This window comes from Ceratotherium simum, chromosome 40 (genome assembly GCF_057802395.1).
Source record: "Ceratotherium simum simum isolate JZ-2026a chromosome 40, ASM5780239v1, whole genome shotgun sequence".
Classification (NCBI taxonomy): domain Eukaryota; kingdom Metazoa; phylum Chordata; class Mammalia; order Perissodactyla; family Rhinocerotidae; genus Ceratotherium; species Ceratotherium simum.
Genome location: NC_141939.1, coordinates 8,670,509 through 8,685,441, shown reverse-complemented (window position 1 = coordinate 8,685,441; position 14,933 = coordinate 8,670,509). Strand labels below are relative to the sequence as shown.

At 42.2% G+C, this 14,933-nt stretch overlaps 1 long non-coding RNA gene across 1 annotated transcript; it reads left to right on the top strand.

Annotated features, from left to right (window-relative positions):
* Positions 1 to 3,809: 3,809 nt before the first annotated feature.
* Positions 3,810 to 13,723, top strand: LOC147912069 (uncharacterized). The gene is made up of 3 exons (XR_015550335.1): positions 3,810 to 3,963; positions 9,612 to 9,722; positions 13,521 to 13,723. It is a non-coding gene; the product is annotated as an uncharacterized LOC147912069 (long non-coding RNA).
* Positions 13,724 to 14,933: the final 1,210 nt, after the last annotated feature.

The window sequence follows — 14,933 nt, the reverse complement described above, 5'->3', positions numbered from 1 at the left end:
TGTATCTTGTCAAATGCTTTCTCTGCATCTATTGAGATGATCATGTGATTTTTATTCTTCATTTTATTAATGTGGTGTATTACGTTGATTGATTGGCGAATGTTGAACCATCCCTGCATACCTGGAATAAATCCCACTTGATCGTGGTGTATAATCTTTTTAACATATTGTTGTATGCGATTTGCTAGTATTTTTTTGAGGATTTTTGCATCGTTGTTCATCAGTGATATTGGCCTGTAATTTTCTTTTTTTGTGTTGTCTGGTTTTGGTATCAGGGTAATGTTGGCTTCGTAGAATGAGTTAGGGAGCTTCTCCCCCTCCTCAATTTTTTGGAAGAGTTTTAGAAGGATAGGTATTAAGTCTTCTTTGAATGTTTGGTAGAATTCAGCAGGGAAGCCGTCTGGTCCTGGACTTTTATTTTTGGGGAGGTTTTTGATTACTGTTTCGATCTCCTTACTGGTGATTGGTCTATTCAAATTCTCTACTTCTTCTTGATCCAGTATTGGAAGGTTGTATGATTCTAAGAATTTATCCATTTCTTCCAGATTGTCGAATTGGTTGGCACATAGCTTTTCATAGTATTCTCTTATAATCTTTTGTATTTCTGAGGTGTCTGTTGTAACCTCTCCTCTTTCATTTCTGGTTTTACTTATTGGTACCTTCTCTCTTTTTTTCTTGGTGAGTCTAGCTAAAGGTTTGTCAATTTTGTTTATCTTTTCAAAGAACCAGCTCTTGGTTTTATCAATTTTTTCTATTATTTTTTTAGTCTCTATTTCATTTATTTCTGCTCTGATTTTTATTATTTCCCTTCTTCTACTGATTTTGGGCTTTGTTTGTTCTTTTTTTTCCAGTTCCTTTAGGTGCATTGTTAGATTGTTTATTTGAGATTTTTCTTGTTTGTTGAGATAGGCCTGTATTGCTATAAACTTCCCTCTCAGAACCGCTTTTGCTGTATCCCATAAATTCTGGCATGTCGTATTTTCATTTTCATTTGTCTTCAGGTATTTTTTGATTTCTTCTTTGATTTCTTCGTTGACCCTGTCATTGTTCAGTAGCATTTTGTTTAATCTCCACGTATTTGTGGCTTTTCTGATTTTCTTCCCATAGTTGATTTCCAGTTTCATACCGTTGTGGTCAGAAAAGATGCTTGGTATTACTTCAATCTTCTTAAATTTATGGAGACTTGTTTTGTGGCCTAATATGTGATCAATCTTGGAGAATGTTCCATGTGCATTTGAAAAGAACGTGTATTCTTCGGTTTTGGGATGGAACACTCTGTATATATCTACTAGGTCCATCTGTTCTAGTGTGTCGTTTAAGGCCAATGTTTCCTTATTGATCTTCTGTTTGGATGATCTATCCGTTGGTGTAAGTGGAGTGTTAAAGTCCCCTACTATTATTGTGTTACTGTCTATTTCTCTTTTTATGTCTGTTAATAATTGCTTTATATATTTAGGTGCACCTATATTGGGTGCGTAGATACTTACAAGTGTTATATCCTCTTGTTGGAATGTTCCCTTGATCATTATGTAATGCCCTTGTCTCTTTTTACAGTTTTTGTTTTAAAGTCTATTTTGTCTGATATGAGTACTGCTACCCCAGCTGTCTTTTCATTGCCATTTGCATGGAGTGTCTTTTTCCATCCCTTCACTTTCAGTTTGTGAGTGTCTTTAGGTCTGAAGTGTGTCTCTTGTATGCAGCATATATATGGGTCTTGTTGTTTTATCCAATCAGCCACCCTATGCCTTTTAATTGGAGCATTTAGTCCATTGACGTTTAAAGTAGCTATTGATAAGTATGTACTTACTGCCATTTTTTAACTTTTTTTTTTTCTCAGTGTTTTAGTAGTCCTTCTCTGTTCCCTTCTCCTTCTATACAGAATTGATGGTCTCTTTAGTTTGACCTCTGTCTGAAAGCTCTACTCTTTAACTCCCCTCCTCCCTCATTTTATGTTTTTGATACATATCTAACCTCTTTTTTGTGCATTTGTATCTATTACCCTCTTATCATGGAAATAGATAATTTTTTTTATTTGTGATCTTCTCTTTTCCCCTTAAATCAGTCCCTTTAACATTTCTTGTAGCACTGGTTTCTGGGTGACAAACTCCTTTAATTTTTGCTTGTCTGGGAAATTTTTGATCTCTCCTTCCATTTTGAATGATAACCTTGCTGGGTAGGGTATTCTTGGCTGTAAGTTTTTTCCTTTTAGCACTTTAAATATATCGTGCCACTCTCTTCTAGCCTGTAAGGTTTCTGCTGAGAGTCAGCTGATAGCCTTATGGGGATTCCTTTGTATGTAAAGCCTTGTGGCTTTTAGGATTCTCTCTTTATCTTTAATTCTGGACATTTTGATTATGATGTGTCTTGGTGTGGGCCTCTTTGGGTTTATCTTGTTTGGGGCTCTCTGTGCTTCCTGTACCTGGATGTCTGTTTCTTTCCTTAGGTTAGGGAAGTTTTCATCTATTATTTCTTGAAATAGATTCTCCGCCCCTTTGTCTCGCTCTCCTCCTTCCGGGACACCTATAACACAGATGTTAGTGTGCTTGATGTTGTCCCAGTGGTCCCTTAGACTGTCCTCACTCTTTTTAATTCTTTTTTCTTTTACCTGTTCAGCTTAGGTAATTTCTTCTAGTCTTTCATCCAGCTCACAGATCCGTTCTTCTGTATCCTCTACTCTGCTTTTGAGTACCTCTAGTGAATTTTTCATTTCCAGTATTGTATTCTTCATTTCTGATTGGTTCTTTTTTATATCTTCCATTTCTTTGTTGACATTCTCACTGAGTTCATCTATTCTTCTCCCCACATCAGTGAGCATCCTTAACACTCTTAGTTTGAACTCTCTGTCGGGTAGGTTGCTCATTTCTGTTTCACTTAGTTCCTTTTCTGAGGTTTTGTCCTGTTCCCTTACTTGGAATGTATTCCTTTGCCTTCTCATTTTGCCTCTTTCCCTGTGCTTGTGTCTACGTATTAGGTAGGTCAGCTATGTCTCCTGCTCTTGGGTAGGTGACCTTATATAAGTGATGCCTTAGGAGTCCTGCAGTGTGCTTCCCTCAGTTCTCAATGTTCCAGGGGTGACCCCTGTGTGGGCTACGTGTGTCCTTCTGTTGTGGCCTGTTTGCTTTCCCTGTAGGCACCCAGGGAGGCCGAGTTATGCTCCTGGCCAGCTGTTGTAATGCTCAGCTGCTTGTAGTTGTTGTGGGCCCTTCAGTCTCTTTATCAGGTGTGGGGAGCCCCAGCACAGTTGGCTGCAAGTTCTAATACCACATTTGTGTTGCAGTATTTCTTTTAAGTGAGTAGGCCCCCAGCGTGGCAGGTTGTTAGGCTCAGGGCCTTACAATTGCTGTAAGCCTCTAGCCTATTAGGTCTCTTGTCAGCTCTCTGAGGATTGCAGCTGGGTGGGGCTGGCCTCAGGCACAGGAGCACCCAATTGTTTCAGGCTTTGGAAGGTGGGGCAAACCCCCAGGTGGGTCTTTGAGAAGCACAAGTCTTCTGCAGCTGACAAGCCCTGCCGCCCACAGGCCCGCATACACCGTCAACACAGTCCTGCCCCGTGTGCACGCCCCGACCTCCCGAAGCAGACCCAGTCTCTCCACGGCAGGAGCCCCACCCACTCCACCACCGCCCCACACTCTCCACCCGCTCCTTGTGCCCGCCCTGCCCCACTGAAGTGGGCTCAGTTGCCAGGCTGCAGAGAATCCAGTCACCAATCTATGCAGGCCCACAAGTTGCCTGAGGGCTTGTTGTTGGGTGGGGCCAGTCTCTAGGGTGGGCTGCCTGCCCTGGCTGAGCTGGATTAAATCGGTGCTCTAGCGGGTGGGGCACACCTGGGCTAGCAGGCCTCGGGGAGAACTCCAATGGCGTCTGTGTCAGCACGCCCACACCGGGCCACAACAATGGCCACCGCCAATGTCCAGTCCCTGGAGAGGTCTCACCTCTCACCGAGATGCACTCAGGGCCTATCAGGTGAGTCTCTTTTCACCAAAGCACTGTGCACCTTTCTTTCTGGTGACTTTAGGATGCTTTCTGGAACGGGTGAGTTTGCACGCGGGCCCTTTAAGAGCCAGTTTTAGTTTCTTTGTGAACCGGGTTTTCTGGGGGTGCTCCCCAGTGTTTTAGCAGCAGGCACAGTCAGATATTATGCCGCTGGTCTTGATTGTGCTGGGTCCACAAAATGCCCCCAGCGGGGGCGCTCCCGGCTCAGGGCCCCGCGCCTCCAGTGAGGGTGCCGCACCTGTGAGCTGCTCCCGGCGGCCGTGACGCTGGCGGCTTGTGAAGGCGGCGTTTTTCCTCTCCAGAAGGGAGTCTCTGCCTCTTCCACCTCAGTTAGGATTGTCCGTTGTTGCAGGAGTTCCTCTCATCCAGTTTTCAGTTCTGTCTCAGGGGTAATTTTTCCACGAGTAGTTGTAAATTGGCTGTGTCCGTGGGAGGAGGTGAGTTCCGAGTCTGCCTACGCCGCCATCTGGACTTCCCCCTAATGCATTCCTTACTTTAATGGTTAAAGCAGATGTACATTGCATATTTGATAAGCCATAAGTCAGTCTTCTTTAGTTCAAGCTGAATTAGTATTAAGTCATAATAGCTACCCCACACACCTCAATATGTGAAAATTTCTTGCCATTTTCCCCTTTTGATCAATAATCATTCAGTAGAAAGCATTGATGATCAAAGTATTGTCCCTCGGTGCCAGAGTGGTTGCTGCCTGCCCTGGGTCCATCACGTTCCTCAGTGCTAGGCTTTTATTTCATTGATTTGCCCAGTCATCCACGTTGGAGGGAAATAGTCAGATATAGTGGACAAGCTTAGAGGTATATATTGAGAGAGTAAGCATTTCAAAGGTTATGTAATTTGTCAATTATTTTTAGATTATCACACAGACATTGTACATGTGTTTTTACATGACTTCTTATGATTATATTGTTTATGCCAATTATAGAACAGATAGAGTAACAGTGGCAATAAATTTAATACTTGAAGTGATTAGTTTAGAACAATGAGTTTTAGGCATAATCTTTTTCAGGAAAAGAAATTTGTCCAGAGTTATAAAATTGATAAACCATCTCAAGTCGTTGAGCAATCATCACGCTAGCCTGTGTGCCAGTTTTACAACAAAGGGTTCAAATGAGGAGATATAAGATTGGAAATATAGGTAGGGTCCAGGGTCTTGGGACAGCTGTCTACAACAGATGCCGTCTTCTTCTCATCCTGGTTTGGAGGTATTGTCTTGGTCTGTCAAGGTTGGGTGTCAGAAGCAGGAGTTCAAATCCACTCAGGTGGAATGGCCTTTTTTTAAATGAGAAGTGTGGATACATGAGTCTAAGCCCTCTAATTTTGCAGCACATGAATTGGTTAAAAGTACCTGATATGCTCTTACTCGACATCAGAAAATCCATACTGAAGAGAAACCTTACCAATGTAATGAATGCGGCAAGGTCTTTAGTCAAAAGTCATGCCTTGTAATTCACCAGAGAATTCATACTGGTGAGAAACTTTACAAATGTAATGAATTTGGCAAAGCCTTTGCTTGGCATTCAAGCCTTACTTGGCATAAAAGAATACATACTGGAGGGAAACCATACAAATATAATGAGTGTGGCAAAGCCTTTACAGAGAGTTCATATCTTACTCGACATCAGCAAGTCCATACTGGACAGAAACCTCATGAATGGAACGTGTGTGGCAAAGCCTTTAGGGAGCGTTTATACTTACTCAACATAAGAAAATTCATACTGAAGAAAAAACCTTACAAATGTAATGAATGTGCCAAGGTCTTTAGTGGAATGTCATGCCTTGCAATTCACCAGAGAATTCATACTGGTGAGAAACCTTACAAATGTAATGAATGCGGCACAGTCTTTGCTGAGTGTTCAGGCCTTACTCAGCATAAGAGAATCCATACTGGAGAGAAACCACATGAATGTAATCAGTGTGACAAATCTTTTACCCGATTTGCAACCCTTAGAAGACATCAGAAAATCCATAGGGGAGAGAAACCTTACAAATGCAGTGAGCGGCAGAGCTTTTGCCCAATTTTCAAGCTTTACTCAGCATCAGAAAATACATACTGAAAAGAAACATTATAAACGTAATGTAAGTGGCAGTGTGTTTATTCAAAGGTCAAGCTTTGAGGATCATCAGAAAATTCATGGCAGAATAAAACCTTAAACATATGATTGAGATAAGACTTATGCAAGTGTTCAAGCCTTACTCAATATCAGAGACTCCACTGTGGAGAGGAACCATATAATGTATGTGCCAAAGCTGGTGACCAGGGCTCACACCTCACTAGGTATCAGAGTATACATCTTTGAAATCACACAGATGTAACGTATGGTAAGATGTATCCAAAGTTTAAGCCTTGGGACCATAATAGAATTCTTACAAGAGAAATCTTATAAATGTAATGAGTGTGATCAGCTTTATCAAAAAAGTACAACTTCATGGTCATGCAAGAATTCACATAAGATGGAAACCATACAAATGTGTAGAGGCATTTAAGCAATGACCATGTGATACACCAAAGCATTCATACTGGACAGAACTATTACAAATATAAGGAAGCTGATAAATTGTTTAACCAGTTCTCTCAGTGGACTGCACATACGAATATTCATATTAGAGTGAACTATGTCTATTACTTTTGAAGATTAACCAATCTCAGATGTTAAATTGCACAGAGAATTAAAAGTTAAAATTATTTATGACTCACGAGATGATGTGTGTCTGTGAAACAAGGGTATCTGTGGAAAGATCTATCTTCAGTTTAAAAAATGTTTTAATTCAATTATTTGAGGTTTCCTAAAAAGACTACATTATTATTGATGAGTTACAACCTCGTTTGAAATCTGTTGATGTGATACTTTCATTATATGCTTTTCATTTGTCACCATGATGGTCTCAGGGAAAAGATTGGTAGTAAGAGTGGACATACTTCATTAGGTTGGATTTATTCATATCCATGGAACCAGGAATAACTATGACACTAATTTTTAAGATGTAGTATGGTATAAATTTGTGAGCCTGGGGAGTGGCAGAGAATAGATGTAAAACCGTTACTAAATTATCATGCTTTCTGTGACCTCAGCCCCTTCTGTAGCTTTGTTGGTATGTCTGTAGGCCTTCGTTGATGATTATAGAAAGGGATTGTTCTACCAGATGACCATGAAACAGGGTAGGCCAGGAGATTGAGAAAAGACATTTTCACTTGAATAGAATGAGGGGTTACTAGGGATGGCATATGTGGTAGAAAAACTGGAGGGGGAATGGTGGTCTCTTTTTTGAAAGGTAATGGATGTTGTATATCATAGATTAATGAAAATTAGTCTTATTTGGTAAGACTGAAGAGACAAACAGAATAGCGCATTTTAATCACAAGAACCAGAGAAGAGTGTGCTTGTAAAAGATTCAAATTTAGCCACTGGAATTGCATTTTCATATCCCTTTATTATGTGTTATACTTTCACATCTAAATAAAGTGTAATTTTTTTTTGTAAAAAAAAAAAAAAAGTACCTGATATGGTCCTTTCCAAAGGGGCTGCAAAGGACATTTTATTTGATGCTTTTTCCAATAAACAAACTCTCTAGGTTGTAGTCCATGATCTTTAAGGTCTTCATCTCCCAGGAGCTTGCTATGAAAAGAATCAGCTACCAACCTTACATTTCTTTTAAGTGCCTCAATGAGACCCTGACAATAATGTAATATATCTCCCTCGAGCAAAGTTGATTCATATGTTCCCTCCTCTAACTGCATAGGCCATCTTATCATTTCAAAAGGAGACAGCCGATGTTTACCAAAAGGTGTAGATCTAAGATTGAGAAGTACTAGCAGAAGAGCTGTTGGCCATGAGAGATTAAATGCTTCTGAAAGTTTTGCCCATTGAGTTTGGATGGTGCTGTTAGTTCTTTCCTCTAATCCCGCAGACTGGGGATGATAAACACAGTGAAAGTGCTACATTATTGGCCAAATGTCACAGATAGATTTAATTACTTGTCAGGTGAAATGAGTTCCCCAGTCACTGTGTAATTCAGTAGGAATTCCCCAAACAGGAATTATCACAACACACTGGGGAAGCTCTGTTGCCAGACAGGGCAGGAAACACAGGACTCACCGGAAAAGACTTGGTAAGAAGTTCCAAATATGCTGGGTGAGGAACGAAGGCACCAAAAATGACCCAGAGCCTAGGAGACCGGGGGGCTGCCCCTGGAGATGCACGCATTGCTCAGGAAAGCATGAAGGGTCCAAACACTGAGAGAAGACGCACAGGTGGAATTTCCCAGATATGATCAGTGTGGTGCTGGCACGAATGCCTGTAGGAGCAATGGCCCAGTAGAGTTTACATTCCCAGCTGGTGGGTTCTAGACAAACCACAGGCGGCTCAAACTTTGAGCATGCATCAGAATCACATGCAGAGTGTGTTGAACCAGGGGCACTGGGCCCACCCCCAGTCTCTCAGCAGCAGCTCTGTCATTGCCAATGAGTTCCCAGTTATGCCGATGCTACTGGTCTGGGGTCTGCACTCAGAACCAGCAGCCTCCGGGGGCATCCGTCTCCCCTTCTTCCCCAGGTACCCCTGAGGTTCTGCTGTGCTCACTGCTGACTCTTAGTACTGGGTTCTGGGAGCAACATTTGCCTGGGAAATCTGATCCAGAGGCCAGGCAATGGCTTATTTAAAAAATCTGGGCAAGTGGTGTCAGGGCTGTGACAATCTTGTGTTAACACCTGAGACTTTTTTAAAAGGGACATGTGAGAGGCCAATTCGATGTCCAAGGCCTGGGGACCACACCCTTCCCTGCAGAAGATGGAAGACGGCCCAGACTGCAGTCCCCTCTCCCTAGACAGGGAAGCCTGCTTGCTGGGAATGAGCAAGATGGGGCTGCGAAGGAGGAGACTCAGACTTTAATTTCAACATTTTTGGGGTTTGGTTTCTTTATACTTGAATTTACCAGGGCAAAATAATTTAATCTTTGAATTTTAACATCTCCTTAGGAATTGATAATCAGAAAGGGTTTTAAATCAAATTTGGGCTACAGACTACTATTCTGCATCCTCTCTGGATATTGCCAAGCCTACAAACACAAGGCTGCATTTCTGTGCACCACTAACCTTTCCTGCTAAAGCTTGCCAGGTTTATGGCGACTGCTGTACTGGCTTGACTGTGCTTAATAAAGGATATTTGATATTCTCCTTGCAAAAAAAAATATTTTGTCAGCTCTTTACTTTTGTATATTTAATTTTCCTGCAGAACTTCTGAGGAGCTGTGTCAGACAAGGCTGGGCACAATTATATTAACCAAGTGTTAATGTGGATGCTTTGACATCCAGGCCTTGCTGACCCTGAAGGGACTTCCCCTCCCAGGGCTAGCCAGTTTCTAGAGCACGCTTTTCAAGTGCAAACTGACCAATCAGGAGTCCACACCCCAACCACCTTCTTTGTCAGGTTCTCACACTCCAGGCCACTAGCCACCTGCCTTAAGCCAAGTGCCAGACAAGTAGGGACAGACCCTATGCCCCAGAGCCCACTGAAGTTATTCTGAATGTACTGCAACATACTGAATATACTATACCAAACAGCCAATCCTAAGCCTTCTCCAGTGCCTTGCCCATTCCTTCCACAGAAACCACAGTAAAGACCCGTGTTTTTCCCTCACTCCTTCTGCCTCCTGACCTGCCTGGTGCTCCCCCATGAGGCCCTGCATGGCATGGCGTGCCCCTTTCTCTTGGGATCTGTGAGTAACAAACCATCTTTTCAGCGACAATCATCTCTTCATCTGTTGGCCTTACCATACCTGAATGATAATAAAACTCACACTTTAAAACAGTAATTTGGGACAAGAAATACAATAGGGTGAATTTTCAGCCTTGAGTGTCATGGTTTTGCAGCCAATTTAATTGACGTACTGTCCTGAATCATTTCTGAGCTTTCTAGAGGTTAAATCTACATTGCCCACCACCAAGCTCAAAAAGGTCCAGGAAAGTGCTCCTGTATATACGGGGTGAGCGTCCTCAGAGAGGTCGAGTGGGACTGTATGGATGGGCGGCTCATGTCCAACCTGTGGGACACAGCAATGCCCTGGTTGACCACAGGCTGGTTGGAGGCCCACAGGCCAAGGAACAAAAACCTGGGAAATACTGTAAGAGAGAGACATGTGGGTCTCATTTCTGGTGCTTCCTTCCCTGTGGAGGGACTCCCACTAGAGTCCCCTCACAGATTCCAGATGTATCTTTGGTGGGTTTGGAAGGAACTGGACGTATGTCCTCAGCTCGGCTCTTCTCACTAGCCAGAAAAAAACCTCGGAAAGCAAATATTTGCTCTGCTCCTCTATTCTGGCAAAGGGCTCACCCCAGCTTGGGACCAGCTGTTCTCCAGCTGTGTTGAGTTCTGGAATCCAGTATTAGGAAGCCGTTTGTTGCTGCACAGCTAAGTCACACTCTCCACAATATAATGTTTAAACTAAGGGAGCCTCCGTTTCCTCATCTCTAAAATGTGGGTTATAATATTCACCTTGTAGATTTTTTTGAGGATGAAATTGGGTAAAACATACAAAATCTTGCACATTGTAGTTGCTTGGATGTTGGTTTCCTCTTCTTCATTCTTGCTTTTTTTCCTCCCACATCTAAAGCTTCTCTCCCCTGCTCCTTGCAGCTGGCTGAGTGCCTCCTGGCCCAAGTAGCCTGACTGCTTGGCCTCCCTCAGGGGCCCAATAACTGTATGCTGGGCCGTTTCTGAAGAACCGGTGGGCAGCAACTCCGGGAGTCTCTCCGCAGGAGGTTTTGCTCTACTTTGCTCATCTAGAGAAGAATGAGGAAGTGGTTTCTGCAGGCACTCGAGGGAGGAGGCGGGCCAACTTGTGGCTGGGCCCTGTGGGGGTGGGGCTGCAGGCCCAGCACCACCGCAGGGGTGTCTGGCTGACCACGAGAGCCACGGGAGGGGGCACTTCTGTGAGCACACAGAGAGGCTCCTGCCTCCGCAGCTGACAGAGGCTGCAGCCCAGGGCAGCAGCTGCACCGCTTGTCCTCTGGACACCCAGGGACACTGTCCTCCACAGGGTGACTCTCCTGGAGGCTGGTGGCAGTAACGAGGAGCCCTGAAGAGATGGCATGGGTGGCAGATGCCAGTGAGTGGGGATGACAAGAACAGGAAAACAACCATAAAAACACAAGGCCCATTTTTGTATCCAAGTGAGCTATTGGCAGGAGTCCTGGAAATAACCAGTGCGAGTCTAGGAGAAGGGACAGGAGCAGAGAAACTTCGAAGAGTCCCACTGACGGCAACCCACTTGTTCTCACTGGCCGGCGAGTCCTAGGAAAGCCCAAGGAACACGTAACTTGTTTATCCGCTCGGCAGACATTTCTTTAGTGCCTACCAGGAGCAAGGCCCCCGCCAGGGGCTGGGGATGCATCAGTGAGCAAGAACGGTCCTGCCCTGGAAGGTCTTACGGTAGATGTACAATCCCACCCTCTCTGAAAAGCCCCCATGTGATCCCATATCATACGAAATACTTGAGACATCAAATTTATTTTTTATTACATAAATTATTGTTGGTGTCTCTTCCTAGTGTCCACTGTCATCCTCAGTTAGTTCTTGGGAGAGGTGGTATCTGATTACACAGGGCTTGTCCTTCCTATGGGCAGTGCATAGAAGTGTGAGGCTGTCAGATGGTGTTTACTGCCCTGTCCGTCCTGATTTTGTAGGGAAAGGTGAAAAAATTCACCTTCAGAACGTTAAACCAAAAGAATCAACATAAAATAGATCAGATCAGCCACATTAAGGAGAGAGACCACCTTGTTTCTTTTTTTTGTTTAACTTGGACTCGGATGCATAGAATTAGATTAGTCAGAATCCTTGGTTCAAGACACACACTCTTCACTGGTCCATGAGTGGCCTGTTTCTTAATCTTCTTGATAATAAACAATAATAATCCACCACCCAACATGAAATCTAGAACTTGATGAAACTTGCATCTTCCTAAGGCTGCAGCCAAGGGCAGCAGCTGCACTTCTGGTCCTCTGGACACCTGGAAACCCACCTGTCACCTGATATATTCACTATCCTGGACCTCGGGTTTCTCACTCTCTTGCTTTCTTAAAATATAGACAATTTTAAACTCTTAAAATCACATATGTGCTCTTTAAATATAGATACATCCGTCCATATATACTTAAAATATAGTTTTATCACACATGCGCTCTTAAATATAAACATATATTAATGTATATACGCATGCATATATATATTATATATAGAAAGTTTAGTTTTAGTCGTTTTTCACTTTATATAAAAGGGCATCGTGCTATAAGTAAATGTTTCTGTTTCTGTTATTATTTATTCAATAATTTATTTCTAAGACTCACCCATATTATTGCATGTAGCTGTAGTTTATTCATTTTCACCACCATGTAAGGTTCCACTGTGCTATTACACCCCAGTTTCTGTGCTCATTCTCTTTTGTCTAGTGGGTATTTGGGTTATTTCTGAGTTGTTGTTTTTTTCCTCTGTATTACAGAAATTTTTAAACATATACAAAAATAGAATGGTATAAGCAACCCCCCGTGTACCCATCACCAGTGTTAATTATCAACACATGGCCAATCTTATTTCATCTATATGCCCACCCAGCACTGGATTATTTGAAGCAAATCTCAACTATCCTCCACAAATGTTTCCATATATCTCTTAGAAAGATAACAACTCTTCTTTCACAATGTAACAATTCCAATACCACACTTATTCCTTGACATTATCATAACTTCAGTGTTCAAAATTCCCCTATTGTCTCCTTTTTCTAAGAGCAAAGTGGAGTCTAAAATGTTGTCGGTGGTTCTCCTCCGGCTGCAGTCAGCTTCTTTTCTGGATCATTGCTGAAGCTGCCAAAATCTGAAGGTGGGGACTCCAAAGAGCACTGGAGGAGGAGTCCCAGGAAGAAAGAGGGATGAAAGCCACGTGGTACCCAAGCCTGAAGATCCAGAAAGGGCAGAAGCACCCAGAGCAGCCTTTGCAATATCCTCACCTGTCCTTCCATCTCAAACCTTGTTTCCACCACCTTCACTGTTAAAGTTCCTGATTCAATGCTAAAAGGCCTCTGCCTGCCCCTTCTTCCTTCCTTCTCCCTCCTTATATGCTTAGAAAACAGGCTAGGAAGGGGAGAGAAGATATTAATAGGGAAATATAAAAGTAAGGGGTAAAACTGCCCATAATTTCCTTAGTCTAAACCAGCGGTCGGTCAGCGAACTTTTTCTGCAAGGGCCAGATAGTAAACATTTCTGACTTTGCTGTCTCAACTACTCGACTCTGCCTTCAAATATCAAAAGCAGCCATAGACAGTATACAGACTGGCAGGGGTGGCTGTGTTCTGATAAAACTTAATGTACAGAAACAGAGGGCAGGCTGGATATGGGTGGAAAGCGTAGTTTGTCAACCTTTGGTCTAAACAATACAACTATTTTTCATTATTGTATAGTCCTCGTATGTTTTTGATTATTAAATCCTAGCAGTCTAGGGTGGTTTCTATTATCTCCATTTTCAGATGAAAAGACTGAAGCACTGGGGATCACAGGAGCTGCCCAGGATTACAGAGGCACCACACGGTGGAACTTGACTTGAACTCAAGAAATCTGTCTTCAGATTCCATGTTTTTTTCTCTTTTTCTAGCTGCAAACAAATTTTAATATTGTTGTACCCATATAAATGGTATAAAACAATATACAATTTTTCCTTCACATTACAAATATTTCAGTCTCGCATTCTTGATAATTAGAATTTATAATTGATGCATAATTTTTCATCATCAGGGTAATAAGTTTCACTGAACTATTTCATATATCTAATCATTTTCTTTTATTGAATGATTTCTTAAGATTACTTCCCAGGAGTAGCATTACTGGGCATCTCTATGACCCTCGCAGTGGTGTGCTGGAGAGGGGAGTGCTGACTTGTGGCATTCACCAATTTCTATGGTGTAAATACTCCCATGGGGGCCAATTTTAAGCTACCAACATGACATCATGGAACAGAGTTGGGAAGAGATGCTACCTCAGCTCTTGCAAGAAGGTGCGAGCTGGACCCACACCTCACCGGCTTGATACAGACTGCTGTTTGAATTCCCCGGACTAAATTATAAATGGAATTACAGGGTGTGAGAGTGACTATTTCGAAATGACCTTGATACCACCTTTTAAAACTTGACAGTGTCTGAGTACTTTGGTCTCTTGATGTTGCTTTAATTTACATCTCTGATTATTACTGAAACAGATCATTTTCCATGGTTCCTTCATGTGTTTCTTCTGCAAATTCCCTACTCATATTCTTTCATCTATTAGAATTGTGATGCCTTACTTTAACTTTGAATAACTCTCTATGTTATAGTTATTAATTCCTTGAACTTACCCGACACAAGTTTCTTTATATTTCGCTTTTATTTTTTTGTGCAGAATTTGTAACATAATTAAGCCTGTCAATCTTTACTCTGGTGATTCTTTCATTAGTAGCGAACACAGAGGATTCATCCTATTTTCATCCATTCTACAAATATTTTTTAAATGCCCAGTACATGGTAGGCATGATTCAAGGCACTAGAAATACAGCTGTGGCCAAAATAACATCTCTGCCCTCGTGGATCTCCCATTCCAGTGGGGAAAACAGAAAATAAACAAGCAAATATATAATGGAAGTTCTGACACCCAGCAGAGTGAGGGGGCAGAGAGGAATGTAAAGAGGTACAATTTAGAAAGGCCTCTGGGAAGGTCACATTTGAACACAGACTTGAGTAGGTAAAGGAGTGAGTTATGTTAATTTTCCTATAATTTTATTTTTTTTAATTTAACTCATTAATTTAACTGGAATTTATTTTCAGTATATGATATAAAAGAGGCTTTGATCATTTTTTCCCCAATGTGGATACAGTTATTTCATTACCCTTCCTTTCTCTTCATTTTCAGAA